The sequence below is a fragment of the Mirounga angustirostris genome, unplaced genomic scaffold (genome assembly GCF_029215605.1).
Source record: "Mirounga angustirostris isolate CCGP_5_RB_7025 unplaced genomic scaffold, mMirAng1.0.hap1 SCAF_10, whole genome shotgun sequence".
Taxonomy (NCBI): Eukaryota; Metazoa; Chordata; class Mammalia; order Carnivora; family Phocidae; genus Mirounga; species Mirounga angustirostris.
In genome coordinates, this window is record NW_026991718.1 from 130,010,224 (window position 1) to 130,028,975 (window position 18,752).

The window sequence follows — 18,752 nt, forward strand, 5'->3', positions numbered from 1 at the left end:
CTACTTCACCTGGTCCAGTGGGCATCAGGCCTTATCATCGTCATAATATAAATTAGTAGTAATAATTTAGGGGAGCAGTTGAATGTGGATAAAATGAAGTTGCTTTGATTGAAATGAGGGTAGGAAGTCCCAAAAAGACTCTTTCAGGCACACACACTCCTGGATGCCCCTTCTGGAAATTTCTACATTCTACATCTCTTCTGCAAAGCTCTTTGAGAGTCCCTGTGCTGGCCTAAAACTAATATCTGAGACAACTCTTCCCTAGTTATTCCAAGGTTACTAGGAAGCTCTTCAGGTGTAAGCTGAAAAGATTATGGAGCCAACAGTTTCTAAGAAACTCCTTCTGAACCAACCAGAGGATTTCCTTCCCCAAAATCATATGTAACCCGACTCAAAAATTAAATTCTAAGAGAGAGCTGTGGTGCCACGTTGGCCATCAAATTGCTTTCTGATTTTGTGGAAATGTGCTAGGCCTCAATTTACTTTCTTTCGTAAATGGCCTTAGTAATACCTGCCCTTCTCACCTCACACCACAGGCAGGAAAGGGGAAGAAGAGAACAAATTTGAATACACTTTCCAGGATGTGAAAGAATGGGCTGCCTTCAGGCCGGAGTAACCAGCTACAGGCTTTGGACACTTATTCTTCCTTCTCTGGCTCTATTAGTCAGCTCAGGCTCCCATAGCAAGGTACCATAGATTTGCAGGGGGTGGTGGGAGGGCTCAAACAGCAGAAATTTATTTCCTCACATTTCTGGAGGCTGGACGTCCAAGATCAAGGTGTCGGCAGGGCTGGTTTTCTCTTTGGCCTCTCTCCTTGGCTTGCAGATGGCCGCCTCCTTGCTGTCTCTTCACAGGGTCTTTCCTCTGTGCCCACGAATCCTTAGTGTCTCTTGTGTGTCCTAATCTCCTCTTCTTAGAAGGACATCAGTCAGATTGGATTAGGGCCCACTCTAACGGCTTCATCTTACCTCCATACAATCTTTCCATTAACTTTCCTGACGCAAAAGGTGAGAGGTCCACCCGACTGTTTCGTCAATAGCTATGCTTCAAAGGACTGAAAGCTTCCTAATAAATTTTATAAGTGAGACATTTAAAATCCATATTATTGCTTCTCAACAGCTGATTTGCGGGTGGAGGAGATCGTTGAATTCCTTTGAGGAAGAGCACCTAGTTCAGTATTTTTTCAGGGCACAAACAGGATCACAGGGCAGAGTCTGAGGAGGCCTCTAGGAGACAGTGTGGTTAGCCATGATGGCATGGGTGGGGACAGGGGAGGGGTAAGTAGAGGAAGGTTCAAACCTAGAATCCACCTCTTACTAACCATGGTGACCATGACTTCATGAGCCAGTTGACCCTTTGTGGAACGGTACTGCTGATAATCCACCTTGGTTTGGTTTGGAGGGGTAGAGGGAGGCTCTCTATCCCCCACCAGCCTCACACAGCCCCTGGCACCGGGTGAATCCTCATTTTCTGATAACAGCCTTTGTTGTTATTACTGAAGGGCAAGCAAACCCTAGGGTCTTGAAGGTCTCCTGTGAATTCTCTGTTTGCATGGAAATTTAGTTGCTCACTCTTTTATTTGAGAAGTAACTAGACCCTTTTGTCTCGGATCTGTAAGTGTGAGCCTCTGTCTTTATAAACAGTCGTGCATTGTGGGGTGATTTTTCTTTTTTTTGTGGGTGCTGTGAAGGAATTTAATCTACGTAAAAATGCAGATTTTGGAGTGGGGAGGGGAAAGAGAGAGTGGGGAAGAGCAAGAGAAAGAGAGAGAGAAACAAGGAATGTTGTAGTTGAATTGTACAAGTCATGTATTCTACTGAGTCTCCACAAGAAGAGCAGTTGATTAAATGGCAGTAATCAATCAATCAATCAATCAATCATACATTAGAGCAGTAGTTCTCAATCTTGGCAGCACATCAGAATCCCCTGGGGAGCTTTTAAAAACCCCAATGCCCAAGCCATGCCCTGGACCAATTAAGGCAGAATCTCTGAGAGTGAGCCTAGATATGAGTGTTTTAAAGCTGTCAGGTGACACCCATGTGGAAGGAGGCCAGCGTGCAGAATGTGTTCAGAGGCACAAGGCACAGATCATTCTGTGCCATTTATTAGCTCTGAACATGGGCAAGCTGCTTAACACCTTTAAGCCTGTTTCCTCATTCATCTTGAGGATTAGACATATTTGGTTAAACACGTGGGCTCCAGGTCAAGAACATGTTTGGCTCATAAATAACAGGTATTTCTCGTTACTGTTATCATTGTCCAATGGATGTAAAGTCTGGGCCTCCAGGTCTCCATTTGCAAAATGGTGAGTGCAGGGAGGATCTCTGAGGTCATTCACTTCCATTTTCATGATTCTACAAAGGTAGAGCAATGGGCGAAGTAGGAAGAAAAACTCATGTTTCTTCACTGAATGACACCCGGGGCCCAGCACCGAGCCGGCACTTTGGAGACCTGTTGAACAAAACGGTCAGCATCCCTGCCCTCCTTAAGGCTAGTAGAAGAGCCATGCATTAAATCAATACTCACACAAACATTATTAATGGCCAATTGGAACTAGGAGAGAAAAAAAAAATCTGGATTTTTTTCTGGGATAAGGAGAGGTCTAGATTCTGGGATAAGCAAAGGTCTTTCTGAGGACATGATACTTAAGCCAGTGGATGAGTGATGGAGCATGGAGCAGGAATCATCCAGGAAGGGTCATGGGGAGGGAGGGCATTCTAGATAAGGCATACAGCAGAGGCAAAGCCTCTGAGGCAGGGAGGAGCTTGACACTTCTGAGATTTTGTTTAAAACATAAGTGAATGAATAAAAAAAAAAATCTTTTTTTTTTTTTTAGAGCATCTCAAGGGATTCAGGCATTCCAAAACATACTTCGGAAAACATTGGTAGAGTCAGATGAGGCTGGGTAAGAGATCCAGACAAATCTTGATTTCACTCCAGTTTCACTAGGAAACAGCTGTGTGGGCGGAGCAGACAATTTAACCTCCTGATCCCCTGGTTCTTCGTTTGTAATGAGGAAATAACTCATATTTTCCAAATCTTCTGTGAGGATTGGTAATAGGTGGTAGCAATCGAATGGGTAAAGGGTACTAGTTATCATGGTACTTTGGTGACAGAAAGACCAGCATTCACATTATGTTCCACCATCCTGCAGGCACCTGATCTTGGTCCCATCACTCAAAGCTCTGGCTCTCAGTTTCCTGACTCCTGAGAAGGGGTTCATAAGACCTACATCTGGAGATTATGGAGGTTATCATAAGAATTAAAAAACAGCAGTCAAGCTTCAGGCAAAGAGTAGATACCCAATTAATGAAACTATCACTAAAGAGAAAGGAAACTCTTCTTGGAAAGTGGGAGGGTTTACCTGAATTATCTAAACAGGGATTCCAACCCACTAACCCCCTTTTCCAATGTAGGCAACACCACAAACAGTGTTGCCCTGGGCTTAGACACGTAATCACAGTTGTTAAAAAAAAAAAAAAATCTTCCCTGTTTATTTGTCATGTCTGGGGGGCATGCCGTTCTTCCTGAATGCCAACAACTCACATTTAGGCAGCAGTAAAGTCCCCTTGCTGTGTCCATGCCGTGAATCTCGTTTGGTTGTAAGTTAGTTGTAATAAATCACATTTGGCTCTGCACTCCACTTAAAGAAGATAGGTTCCATTGTGAATCATGTCATTGGTGGTTTGGACTTTAAGCTGTCTGGGTTGTTTATGGTGGTGTTTGCCAGCATCTAGCCCTCTTTCAAACAATTTAAGTGCCCTTTTGGAGTATATGAATGTGGCTCAATAAAAATGGGTACAGGGAAATTGCTTTCTTTCTCTCTTCTATGGCCACATACCCAAATCAACCATCGATGACGATTGTCAAATGTGAAATACATAATTGCCAAACATGAAATTATAATTAACATTGAAATCTCCAAGGACATTTTCCCTTTCTGTTGTCAGGATGCTGTCCTGATCTTCGCCATCCGTTTCATTCATTTCTTGAAAGGATTACAACCGCTCAACAGTTTTTCATCCTTATTTTTCATTATATAGCTTTACTGAGCAATGTGCCTTTAAAAGATTCTAGTGAGTTCCTTTGACAGCAATAAATATTGGCTAGAGAACAAGCTTTGAAGCAGACAGACCAAAGTCCAAATGCCAGCTCTACTACTTGCTACCTATCTGAACTTGGTTAAGAAATTTAACCAACTTCAGCCTCTATTTTGTCATCAATAAATAGGGACAATGAGATCTACTATCAGGTATTATTGTGAAGTGCAGAGCTTGTAATGAGCACTTAATAAAATGGTAGGTATTATGACTGCTTTCTACTTTCTTCTTCTTAATAAACACATCAAATGTTTTGAAATGCTATTTTATCCTTTTTTTTTTATAAAAGGGGAAAACTTTTCTGAGCTCCACATCTGAATTGACAACTGATTTCTTTTCAACATTTAATGCATGAACTAAAGAGCCTCTCTTCTACTTAGTTCTTCAAGTTTCCAGAAGGAAAGAATAATTCACTTTCCAAGACCTAATGATTACTTATTTCTAACACATAAGCAGAATTTTATGTATGTATTTTCTTAATTTATTCCATATCTTATTCCACAGCACTTTTAAGGTGCTTTATTGTATGCAAGGAAATAAAATCATAAAAGAAAAGAAAATCACTTTTTAAAATCTACATATTTATTATGTACCCAACACCATGTGTGGAAGGTTCTATTATTAGCCTGACTTTGCAGATGTGGAATTTAGGTTCAGAAAGGGTAAGTCATTTCCCCAAACATCACACAACCAGTAAATGACAGAGCCAAGCTATTAACAAATGTGCCAAAAGAAAATGAAGAGTGAATATGAAAAGAAGTTAATGGGTATAGACTGGAGTCCCAAGAGGCTACACAGTCGCTAAAGTTGGGCCACCAAATGCACTCTGAGCTTCCTAGTAGTGAAAGCAAAAATGGAAACCTGATCCACTCCAAGATTCACCTTTACCATAAAGAAAATGTAGACTGGGATTTAAGAATAAGCAAAACCTTTCCTGATACTGAATGTCTGGCAGAAATCCATGCATAACTTTTATAATGGAGTGCAATCAAGATAGTAGGAAGTTCCCAGGGTAAAACCAAACATTTAAAACTGAAACCATTCCTTTCTGCAAAAAATATGTTTAACTTAACACTGGGCTCCATCTCTTCTGACAATTATCCAATCCAAGCTTTGTCAAAGCATCATACTGAGGAGAGATTCGTGTTAAAACGCTAGCTGGCAGGAGGGAGAAAGCCCCTGTCTGCCTTATCATTTTTATTTAGATTGATATACCTTTGGTTATAATTAGGGATAACTATACAGCAGTTAAGATTCCATAATCCCATTATTAGTTGTCAAGAGATTTTCAGAGGGCAAACCCCCATGCCTTTATGTTCATTTCTGTTTCTTAACTACTTGGGTAGTCTGAATTTGAAGAGTGTGCTTTAAGGAAAAGATTTTCTTCTGCCATTGAAATCTTTAAGCTGACACACAAGGAAGGACACAAATGACACCTAGTGACAGCATCTGCACCACTCTCAGGAGGCCCTGCGTCTTCTTGCCTGACATTTTTGTTGTTGTTCTCCAACATGTCACCCTGTGTCTGCCAGTTCCATTCCATAGCCATTTCACGCATGGTGGTGAAGAGATTTTAAACCATTTCAAGGGTTGCCCATTAAGTAGACCAAAATGGAATTAAAAAAAAAAAATTATTTCCAATTCACCCACTCTGTTAGACACTCAAAGTTGGTGGTAGAGGGTGGAGGTCAGCTGAGAAAGTGTTTGCTCTGGCACTGATAAAAAAAAAAGAAAGAAAGAAAAGAAAAGAAAAGAAAAAAAACACACAGAAAAATTAGTCTTTAGCTTTAAAGCTGTGGGCAGTTGGCTGTCTGGTTTGTGTCATGGAGCATACATCATACATTTGAGACACATGGTTGATTTATCACAAGTTGTGCTTTAAAAGAGGAAGTTCAAAAGTTGAGATTTTCCAGTGTGTCGATTATGACCTGCATGTCATCTGTATTTAGATGTTCCAAGGAGAAGACTATCAAGATCAACAATAGTTTTGTGTCCTGTTCTTCAAGGGCCTAGTCAAGCGGCCCTCTGACAACGAATCTGTGGTCTCACTGGTACAGATCCAACATCAGGCACAATTCTTTTGGTGGTTAAGAGTAAAGGATCTAAAATCCAGAAAAGATACAGTCCGATTGAATATTGGAATATCCATTTCCATTCACTGTTATGTGACCTGGGATAAGTCACTTTGGTCACCTAAACGTCAGCTTCTTCCTCTGTATTACTGGACACGCCCCCTGGAGTGTTGAGATGATTCATGGAAATAATGCATAAGCAGGCGGGCCTAAAATTAATAGTTGTTACCCAGATGTGACTGTTCTATTTTAATTTTTTTATTGACTCAACCTCTCTGCAATTTACGATAAGAAAGCTAAAGTCCCTCTCTCCACTCAGAAGCCCAGCCACTTTGTTCTGTCTGGCTTCTTTGGTGGCCTCCCTTTCCAAGAGCAATTTGTCTCAGTGTCTACTTCCAATGGTGGGAAAACTACATGGAAGAAAGAAATCAAGAAAAGGCAAAAGCACATCAGATAATATTTGAAAATATCATCCACCTACTTACATGGTGCTGTGTCTGGCATATGAAAGGCATTCAATACATTTAAGCAATTACTTTATTCGCTCTAAAAATTGAAATTGGTCCACCCAAGTTTAAGGGTTTCTGCACACAGAGATTTCTCTTAGGAAAAATTAGGCGACGCACTAATGATGAAATTCAGCAATGTAGGTGAGCCAATTTGGATTTTCAAATTGTAAAATCAATTTGAAAAAATATTAACTGCAGGTTTCTCCCAGGATTACACAGTTAGGAATCACATGTCTCCACAGCCACTTTGCTTTCTTAACAGTCTTTTTTTTTTAATAATACATTTTATATATTTGCAGCATTTATATTTCACTTTCTTTTTTTCATTTTTAACCAGTTTTTAGAAGCCCAGAAATAGGAGTCAGATGTCCTGATTTCATCACTAATCACTATGGGAGCAAATTATTTAAACTCCCATGGCCTCAATCTTTTTATCTTTGGGGCTACTAATATTTATCCAATATATTTCAGAAAAGCATACACACACACACACACACACACATATATATACATTGTATAAAAGAGTGTGTGTGTGTATAATATATATACATATATGTATATGTATATATGTATACACTTGAAAAGTTTCCACTGAGCACTTGAAAAGATGTAAATTGTTTCAAAATGGCAAAATAAATTATTCTTTAAAGTTGAAAGTATCATGTAGATGGTAAAGCTTGTTCATGTCCATTTATGTTTTCTTGGACTAATTGTCCTAATCTCTTTTTTCTTTACATATTCTACATTGTCTCTTTCATAGAATTAGAGAAGTAGGATTCCAAGCAAATCTATTGTTTGCTTTTGTATTATCTTAGTATAAAATTCTTTAAAATTCTCTTTTCATGTTGTCTTTAGGGCTTCATTCACTCAGCAAATATGTATCACGCACATACTATGTGTCAGACATTGGCTTGTCTACCTGGGATACTGTTATGATCAAAAAGTGCACAGTTGGGGTGCCTGGCTGTCTTGGTCCATTGGGCCTCTGACTCTTTGTTTTGGCTCAGGTCATGATCTCAGGGTCCTGGGATCGAGTCCCGCATCGGGCTCCCTGCTCAGTGGGGAGTCTGCTTCTCCCTCTGACCCTCCCCTCTCTCATGCTCTCTGTCTCATTCTCTCTTTCAAATAAATAAAATCTAAAAAAAAAAAAAAAATTACAGCTGTGAATATGCTTATAAACTGCTATAAGTCCCATAAGAACAACATATAAGGTGCAAGATTATATCAAAAGAACTTAGTCAATGTAATTGTATGGTGATTAACATAACAATAAAAATTAAAAAAAAAAAAAACAGAACTTAGTCAAGCCCCAAGGGCAAGAGAAGACTTCTCTGAGGAAGTGACATTTCAGTTAAGACTTTAAGAATGAGAAGGCACTTGCTAAACAAATAGGAGGAAGAACATTGTAGACAGAGGGAACAGCACCTGCAAAGCCCCAGCCATGTTTCAGATGCTGTCAGAAGGCCAGTGTTCTTGGGACAGATTAGCAAAGGGCCGAGAGCCCCAAGTAAGGTCAGATAAGTGGCAAGGCCAGATCAGGCAGAATGTCTTAGAAAAACAGGATTTTTCCTAAGTGCGGCAGAGGTCACTGAAGGACTCTAAGCTGGGAGGAAATAGGGAGTGACTGCTTCAATCTAATTAAAGTTTTCATAAGCTCACTTTGTTTGCCGTATGGAAAATGATGGGCAGGATGCCAAGCAGAGTAAAGCAGCCCAGGGAGAGAGAGGGTACCATCATCTGGGGATGACACACAGGCTTGAACTGGGGTGCTGGGGAAGGGCATGGAAGTAGATTCTGGCGAGAAATCTCATGATGAGGTGTCAAGGATGACCCAACATTCTGGCTGGAACACTTGAGCGGCTTGAGGTTCCATTTCCTGTGAACAGAAACATCGGAGGAGAAATGGGCTGGGGGCAGGGGAATTCAAGCTCCCTGCTTTTGAAAAAGTTGCCTCTGACGGACTTATGAGATATTCACATAGAAATGTCAAGAAGGCAGTTGGATGTGCCGATCTGGAAGACACAGTCATCAGCGCACCAATGATCGTTAACATCACAAACTGGATGCAGCTGCCTACCCGGGGCCCGTGCAGGGCAGGGGTCCTCACCCTTCGCAGACCCAGTGTGGACATTTCCCGACAGTTTATGATTTCCCCTGTATGATCCAGAAATGAATTCATAGATCACATGACCAACCTACACACATAATTTCCAAAAGAAATCATCTGATGCGGTGAGTGTACAATGAGAAACAAAAGGAAAATGTTTGGGCACAAAAGTTCACTCGAACAGGACTTCTGAAACATGAATAGCATCACCCGGCATCCTGTGAAATGCAGATTTTGAGTCAACAGGACTGGGGACAGGGGTTCTGCATTTCTAACACGCTTGGGGATGATGCCAATGTTGCCGTCCCATGGGCCACACTCAGGCACGAGGTCCTTGAAGAATGGTGAGGGCGTCTGTTGTGTGTTCCTATATGTAGACTCACCGTGATCATGTCAATGACACATGCAGGTCAGTTTCGGGGCTGTTGAATGGGCATCCCAAATACCATGAGTGGGCATCCCAACTACCATGAGTGGCAACACCAGAGGTGACTTGTTTTTTTTTAAATGGCCAATAACTCCCCTTAAAATTCCAAAGAAAACAAACTAGTTTATCTTTGTTTGCAAGGTAGCTTTACTTCTGGACAATGCAGTGTATATGAAACTGTGTACCAAAGACTTTGTGTTTATATGTAAAATGGAATTAGGGTCTAGGCTGAAATAATTACAAAAATGTTTTCCACTATGTCAGCGCTGCAGAACCGCTGTGATAGATCATTTTGCTCCCTGATCCAGGAATATTTGGCAATGTCTGGGGATATTTTTGGCTGTCACAACTCAAGGGTAAGGGGGCTGCTACTGGAATCTAGTGCATAGAGGCCAGCGATGCTGCTAAAAATCTTACAATGCCCAGGACAGTCTCCCACAACAAAGAATTATCCAGCCCAAAATATCAATAGTGCCAAGGTTGAGAAACCCCAACCTACAGAGACATTTTCAAAAATGGTGCAGGGTGAGGGACGACACCACCTTGTGAGAAGCTGTCCCACACGTTGCAAGGTGCCTACGATGCCCAGAGCCTAACCATTCAACACTGGTGGCAGGCCCATCCTTGCAGCAACTACAGGGCTCCCCCCAGGGACGGTAGCACAGCTCTGAGAAGAACAGGACAAAGTAGAGAAAGAGGAAGGGCCTGGAGAGGAAGGGCCAGAGGGCTTAAAAATTCTAGCATGGCCAGGGGCACCTGGGTGGCTCAGTTGGTTAAGCGTCTGACTCTTGATTTCAGTTCAGGTCATGATCTTGGGCTCCTGAGATCAGCCCTGCGTGGGGCTCTGTGCTGGGCGTGGAGCCTGCTTAAGATTCTCTCCCTCCCTCTCCTTCTGCCCCTCCCCCTGCTTGCTCGCTCCCTCTCTAAAAAAAAAAAAAATTCTAGCACGGCCAAATTAAAGTAGATATAATTCTACACATCTGTTGGTGGCTATGTAATTAATACAAAAATAATTGCATCTCTTCGCCTGGCTCTCCCTCACAAACTCTCCTTAATGAACACTGCCAATGACTTTTTAGATATGCAATTAAAATTTTTATTTATTTCTGTTTTATTTTTATAGTAGTAGCTTAACATACTAGGAAAAAAAAAAAAAACCCATGCCACAGCAGAACTTGGCCTCAACAACCAGTGGAGACAACCAAGAGTGGTTTACACACTGCATTCTGAGCAGTGAGAAATAAAACCACTACTTCTCATTCCCTTCATTTTCTAGGTTTAATTTTCTGCCAGGGTCTCATCTTTAGACCTACAGAAAAATAAGGTGCTGCTTCTTCTTCTTCTAAGGTAAGAAATAGTAAGAAAAGGTATATCATCCCAAAGTGGCCCAAGATTCAGTTATCCTCTTTACACATTCTCTTTTAGTACAGGAGCACTGACTTTCTGGAAGAATACACCACTTCCATCCATCATGGTGGAATATGAGATCTGTCAGATAGAAATAGCATCATAGCCAAGTTTTTTTAATTAATTTTATTTTATTATGTTATGTTAGTCACCATACATTACATCATTAGTTTTTGATGTAGTGTTCCACGATTCATTGTTTGCATATAAAACCCAGTGCTCCATGCAATATGTGCCCTCCTTAATACACCTCACCAGGCTAACTCATCCCCCCACCCCCTTACCCTCTAAAACCCTTAGTTTGTTTCTCAGAGTCCATAGTCTCTCATGGTTCATCTCCCCCTCCAATTCCCCCCCGCTTCATTTTTCCCTTCCTACTATCTTCTTTTTTTTTTTTAACAAATAATGTATTATTTGTTTCATAGGTATAAGTCTGTGATTCATCAGTCTTACACAATTCACAGCACTCACCATAGCACATACCCTCCCCAATGTCCATCACCCAGCGACCCCATCCTTCCCACCCCCCACCACTCCAGCAACCCTCTGTTTCCTGAGATTAAGAGTCTCTTATGGTTTGTCTCCCTCTCTGGTTTCATCTTGTTTCATTTTTTCCTCCCTTCCCCTATGATCCTCTGTCTTGTTTCTCCAATTCCTCGTATCAGTGAGATCATATGATACCTGTCTTTCTCTGATCGACTTTTTTCGCTTAGCATAATACTCTCTAGTTCCATCCACATTGTTGCAAATGGCAAGATTTCATTTTTTGATGGCTGCATAATATTCCATTGTAGATATATACCACATCTTCTTTATCCATTCATCTGTCGATGGACATCTTGGCTCTTTCCATAGTTTGGCTATTGTGGCTATTGCTGCTATGAACATTGGGGTGCACGTGCCCCTTCGGATCACTACATTTGTGTCTTTGGGGTAAATACCCAGTAGTGCAATTGCTGGGTGATAGGGTAGCTCTATTTTCAACTTTTTGAGGAACATCCATATTGTTTTCCAGAGTAGAAATAGCATCCTAGCCAAGTTTTAATAGAAAACACTTGTATCTAGAATTTAACTCAGTAACTAACTGTACAGATACTCTTGGAGAAATGCCTCTGAATTATTAATAATGTTAGTGTTCAATGCTTTACAACATTATCAAGCCATCGGAGACCATATAAGGAGCAGTGGTTTAAGAGCCCAAGCAACCTTGAACCTGAGTATCCTTTCTCCCACTTATCAGCCAGGTGACTGCAGGCCAAACGGCTTCACCTCCCTAAATGTCCATTTCCTGGGCTGGAAAGCGTAGATGCTATTCCCTCCTGCACCACAGTATCGTGAGCTTGATGCGAGGTGAGGCACGGACTTGGTGTGGGTAGCATAGAGCAAACTCGGGAAATGTCAAGTTATCACTACAACAGGCTTCTTTCACACTGAGGCCCCAGAAAGCCACAGAACCTGAGCTAAGAATTACAGAAAGTCAATAATGAGGTCAGGACTGAGATCCTAGGAGCTGAGCAACTTCTTTGTTTTTGCACAAGAGTCTGTCATGAAGATATTTTCCAGAAGAACAACACTCAGATATATTCGTGTTTTGTGGGAAAGAAAGGGGTCATCAAACAAATCCAGGAAGCACTGGGTTAAATAAAGACACATTGTGTTGGGTTGGGTTGGGTTTTGGTGGCAGGACTTCTCGGAGCCTTTAATACGCTGATGTGTATTGTGAATTTCCAAGAAGGGGGCTATAATATAATACAATTATTTTTTCATTCTCCTTGCTCCTCTCCCCAGAGCAAACTTCGCCCTAAGAAACATCCAGCCAGAGGAGTCTGGGTGTTGAACAAATCTGGAGTAGGTTCAAGGAAGAGACAAATGAAACAAAGTTCTCTAAAACTGACATCACATTAATATCATGGTCAGGGAGGAGAGGAGGGCCTCACGCAGAGTGTGTGTCAACACCGCACCCAGGACTTCATCCTGCCTCACGGTGTAGGGCACTTTCACCCTTGAAGAAAATCAGCCACTCTCTTCCTTTCTCCCTCTCTCCCTCCTCCTACCTTCCCCTAATACCGTTACTATTTCTGCCGTCTAATCTCTTTCTCTTTTTTTTTTTTTTAAAGATTTTATTTATTTATTTGAGACAGAGAGAATGAGAGACAGAGAGCATGAGAGGGAGGAGGGTCAGAGGGAGAAGCAGACTCCCTGCCGAGCAGGGAGCCTGATGCGGGACTCGATCCAGGGACTCCAGGATCATGACCTGAGCCGAAGATAGTCGCTCAACCAACTGAGCTACCCAGGTGCCCTTGTAATCTCTTTCTCTTTCTTCGACACATCTCTCTCCTCCAACCACATGACCATTCTCCTTCAAGTTCCTGGACCTGCTGGGGGTTCCAACCAAGTCAGAAGAAAGACTACTTTGTCTCTGAAATACAAACCTAATGTCAAAGGGAAATGACTCCTTCCACTGATGGTGACCATCTGTAATCGAAATGGGGGGTGGGTGGGTGGGATGGGGTGCCTGAAGTGAGCATGGAAGCTTCCAAATGGGAAGACCTAAATTTAAAGCCATCCTCTGCTGAGCAGGGAGCTGGACGTGGGGCTCGATCCCAGGACCCCAGGATATTGACCTGAGCTGAAGGCAGCCGCTTAACCGACTGAGCCACCCAGGCGCCCCTCGAGACTCTTTTTTTTTAAATGAGATTGTTTCAAGTGTTAGTGGTAATATGTGTAAAGGATCTGGCATTTGGTACATATATAACAACTGGCTCTGGTATCAGAGTCCTACAATTTCTTACCAAGAAATCATTTATAATGTCTGTTGTGGTTATTTTGTGCATGATTTCTTTACACACATCAAGTGTCAACAATTTTCAACGTGTCTTTATTCTTCTACTAGTAACTTGGAAGTTTTCCTCTTCCAAAAGACTAATTATATATAAGTCCAAAGTATTTTTTTCTCACTAAAATGGGCAATACCACTAAATAATTAGATATAAAAAAGGAATGCCACCCAGATTAGGCTAATGGAAACTGTATGCATTCTTACAGTAATCCAGATAGCACATATCTGAAAAAAAAAATTCTCCCAATTAATCTCCCATAACAAAGCATACTTTTAAGTAGCACTTCCCCAACCACAAAAATGTTCCTATATTTTGACTCAGGAATTCCACATTTGGCAATTTAAGCCTATGAATATATCCCAACGAACTGAAGGCTTTAAACACAAAGATGTTTATCACAGTGTTACCTATTATTGAATAAAATTGGAAGCAAATTTAAATTCCAACATCATGAGAATGTTCTAGTAAATTCTGATAGTGTAGGTGATAGAACTCGTGTAGCTATTTACAATGGGGTTTTCACGTGCGGGGAAAACACCAGAGAGGAACGTCACAGAGTGGGTACTTATGAGTATGTACGCCTCTCACAAATGCATGGGAAAAGAAAACTAGAAGGAAATACAGCAGAATGTGAATAGGAGCTTCCTCTGGATGGTGGGGCCTTAAGTTAATTTTTTTTTTCTTTTTCAAAATGCTTTATAATGGGAAAGTCGCATATTATAGTTTTTATTTTTCACTGTGGAAAAACACCCAAAACATAAAATTTATCATCTGAATCATTTTCCAGGGTACAGCTCAGTGGCATTCAGTACATTCCCGTTGTTCTATAACCATCACTACTATCCATCTCCGGAACTTTTTTGTCTTGCAAAATTGAAACTCTATACCCATTAAAGAACAAGTCCCCATTCCCCAGCCCCTGGCAATTACCATTTCTGCTTTGTGTTTCTATAAGTTTGACTACTCTAGGTACCTCATGTAAGTGAAGTCATATAGTATTTTATGACTTGCTTATTTTCTCTTAACATAATGTCCCCAAGATTCATCCATGTTGTAGAATATATGAGAATTTCCTTTCCTTTTAAGACTGAATAATATCCCGGGCGCCTGGGTGGCATAATCGTTAAGCGTCTGCCTTCGGCTCAGGTCATGATCCCAGGGTCCTGGGATCGAGTCCCACATCGGGCTCTCTCTGCTCAGCGGGAAGCCTGCTTCTCCCTCTCCCACTGCCCCCTGCTTGCGTTCCCTCTCTTGCTGTCTCTCTCTCTCTCAAAAAAAAATAAATAAAAATCTTAAAAAAAAAAAAAGACTGAATAATATCCCATTGTATCTCTACATATACCACATTTTGTTTACCCACCCATCTGTCAATGGACATCGAGACTGCTTCTTCCTTTTGCCTATTGTGAATAATGCTGTTATGAACCTGAGTGTATAAATATCTCTTCCATACATTATATTTTAAAGGTTCTTTTGTCCCTAAACTGGCGTTTCCTTTCTAGGTCCCATCACGTGGTTATATCATACCCTAGACTAGATTTAACTATGACTCCATGCAGACCATTAATACGAATGAAATAGTGCAAGTGGGCAATTTGGCTACCTAGGGAAAATAACCACCCAAGCTATTCCTCCGAAAATAATGCATCTTTTTCTGTTGTTCTGATTCCCATTACAGGACAAATGCCTTAGCTTCAACTTTCCAGCCTGGATCTCCCTCACACTGAGTCCTTCTTCATTGTACCACCTGCTTCTGACATTGAACTCCTTCTGACACCCTGCTCTGAGAAGACTGCCAAAAAAAAAAAGAAAGAAAGAAAAGGAAAAAAAAAAGAAAAAAAGAAAAAAGAAAAAAAAAATTGCCCCAGCCATCTCTCTTCGTTCTTACTAACAATTTGGTAATGAAGTATTGATTTCCACTTCTCTGCTTATGGACGGTATTAGATTTTCATTGATAAACTGCAACGAGGCGGTCTCGTCTCCATGGTCCCCTTCTCGCTGTCATGAGAAAACAAAGTGCCACTGAAGAAAAATAATGACTGAGAACATTGATGTACTTATTTCGTCAGTCTGTAACACTTGACAGGAAAGGGGGGGCGGAGTACGAGTCTTCATAGTTTAATGTCCAAGTGAGCTGTGCTAGATGCAGACCCTTGGAAGCTTACTTTTCATGGTAATGTCCATTTCCTATTTATAACCCCTCTGGGAACGTTTGTCTGAAGGAAATGTTTCTGTTCAGAGCAACAATTACGGTTGCACCTGGATTGCCCAGTCCTGCCCCTGCACCAGGGAGCCATTAATCACCGCAAAGTGGAAGAATTATTAAGTTAGACCAGAGTTTGAGCCAAGAAAACCTCCGAACAATGTTCATCTTCTGTGAAAGTTGTTCACATAGTTAGGCTTAACCATGTTGCTGCCAAAGACTTTTTCCCAAGCAGTGGTGGGCATCTTTTTAATCATTGTCTTCGTTGGTTACAAAAAAAAAAAAAAATGGGTTTAAGTACGCATACGAGACCTGCAAATTGGCAGAACTGGGGAAATTGGTGAGATGCGAGATCTGAAGGAAAGCAAGAAGATGAGATCACTGCGGGGTGGAAAGTTCAGCAGCTGTCTTGCCCGGTGATCTCCTTCTGCAGAACCTGTTGTTTATGGACTGGGAAACGCAGCTTAGCTTGAGAAGTAACAGAAAGCATGAAATAGGGTGTCCATTTTAAATGTGTTCCCGCAACTTTTTTCATTAAAACTTTGAGGGCCCAATTTTAATTTGTGGAATATTCCCGTTAATAATGAGATCTAATTAAGACATCCATTAAAAGCCCGTTAAAGTTAATTTAACGTAAAAATTCCAATAGAACTGTATTAGATTTTCTCCATTAAATTAACGTTATGGATTTTTAACGGATGTCTTAATTATACATTATTATTAACGGGAATACTGTATTACACAGATTAAAATCAGGTCCTAAGCCAACTTGGAAAAGCTAAGAGCATGTTTTAATATTAAAAGTCTTGCATACCTAGTACACAGTTTGGAAATTCAGGGGTAGAGCTGTTTACTCTAGTTGAGCATTTTCTATACAACTGAAAGCAATCTATAAATAGATAAATCTATCATTGCATTTAAACAATGAATTTCCTTATTCCCAAAGGACAAATAAAGTGTGGATTGTGTTATAAACTGCTACTCAGCTATAGGTGAAATAGTTAAACTCTTCTAGGTACAACACTAGGAACTTAGATGATTCTGAAACAAACAAACAAAAAACAATTTTGTTGTCATTGCTTTAATTACCAAGGTTATCACACACACACAAAAATCTCAACACCAACAAAACGAAGCCAAATATCCTCTTCACCATTTCTCGTGGAAGCATGCCTGTTGAAATTGCTTTGGAAATTTTGACATGATCCCTAAATTCAACATTGGGATTAAAAAAAAAAAAAAAAAAAAAACTTCTTATTTACCTCCTAGGGAAAGTGTTGCCCTTATGCCACATATAATAGCAAATTGCTTTTTTTATGGCATGCATAACCTAGATGGGAAAAAATATGGCGCTTCGGGGAAGGAGGGAAAAAGTAAATGAAGTTCCAGGAATGTCATTCTGAAGTAATGAGGCATGGACAGAAAATATACCCCTCACATCATCGGATTGAGATGGCAGTCGAAATAGCTTCATTGAAGTGTCAGCACTCATCCATCAATCAATCACCCACAAGGAAAAATAGCAACAGTACAACGGGGCGGCTTTTATGGGATTTACTCATGGGCATAGGGAATAGCAGCTCAAATGTAGTTCTGACATGAAAAGCAAGGTGCTGATATTATTTTTTATGATGGGAGGATCATAAAGTGAATTGAGAACAGCGAGGTCTGTCTTTGCTTAACCTATTCAACCAGAAATGAATGGAGCTCAACTGGAAAGGAACAGTCTTCGCATGGGTTAAGATTGAAGGGTGGACTCTACTGAGCACCGTCCTTCGACAACGAAATTCTATTTAAGGAAAATCAGTGCATTAGCATTGGGCTTCCTGAAGCTGTTAAAAATTGCCCGCTCCAACCCGGGGTTATTAGATAAAGTTATGTAATTCAGACGCTGTCACTACCCTTCAAAAGCAGATTCTTGAGCTCTTGCTCCAACTGGGGGGAGACAATACAATTCTCAACTCCATGGAAATTGTTTCCCTTCTAAGAAAAAAAAAATAAATCATCTGCTTCAACATTTAATCTATATGGTTTTGTTAGCACAATTTCTATGGAGGGGTGGGGTGGGAGGCGAGAGACAAAAATATTGATAAATTTGGTAAGATTCGTGAACTGTCACTTGGTAACTGTAAATGTCACTGCTGAGGGACAGCTGCTAATGTTCTCCTTAGGAAACAAGATCTGGGCTCATGCTGTGAGGTAAACACGGCTCTCAGTACATTTCTAGAGACCAGGCCTGTCTTTTCATTGGGCAAGCCCTGCGAGGCTTCTAGAAACTTCTTTCTGGAGGGAAAAACTAACATGAGCTCAGGAGAATATTTGTATCTGCTTTCAGACCACTCTCTTGCTCTCTCTGAATAAATGGAGTGCTGATATATTGGAACTTGAGAAATGGAAAGGAACATGACGTGCAAATATCATGCAAATCACACTTGAGTATCTCCATTCCACCACCAAACCTTGGTATAGGTGGGGGTGAGAAATTGCCTTTCCTTCCCCATCCCTCCTTCTAGCTAAGACCACCAACCGGCTGCAAACTGAAATGTCCACTGAAAAAAATTGTATATAAATATTTAAGTTTTATGTCTTTGGCCCCATTTCATAGTTCAGCAAATTCACTAAATATAGAGCATGTTACAAAGCACTGGGAGACACAAGAGAGAATGGGAAATATAATTCATTCAGCAAATTCATTCCACAAAGATTAGAAAGCACCTGCTGTGTGCAGGATATTGTTCAAGGTGGTATGGGATACAACAGGGAACAAAGCACCCAACAGCCTCGCCCTTCTCTGCGGAGAGCAGCTCCTTAAGGTAGCTGATACCAGACAGCTGGCCTGGGGGGAGGAGCTCACAGAGGGGCCACCTCCCCTGTGTTACTTGTGTTTTTATTCCTGCTTTTCAAAATAATAATATTTCAGAATAGGGATTTCTCCTTCTGAAAAGCATACAGAAGAGAAAATAGCTTAAAAATAGGTCAAGGCCTAAATGTAGACTCTAATCACAGAATATATTGGATAGCCCACACAGTCCCCACAGAATTTCTTTAAGGTCACAAATAGATTTCTTAAAACTCACCCCCAAAACG

At 40.9% G+C, this 18,752-nt stretch overlaps 1 protein-coding gene across 1 annotated transcript in view; it reads left to right on the plus strand.

The window, feature by feature from the left end:
* The window catches only part of TSHZ2 (teashirt zinc finger homeobox 2), a 436,252-nt gene extending 418,563 nt beyond the window's left edge, over nt 1-17,689 (plus strand). The window contains exon 3 of the mRNA XM_064573365.1: nt 15,141-17,689. The gene's annotated coding sequence lies outside the window, so the exon portion shown is untranslated. The remainder of the gene's footprint in view (nt 1-15,140) is intronic.
* The last annotated feature ends 1,063 nt before the right edge of the window (nt 17,690-18,752 follow it).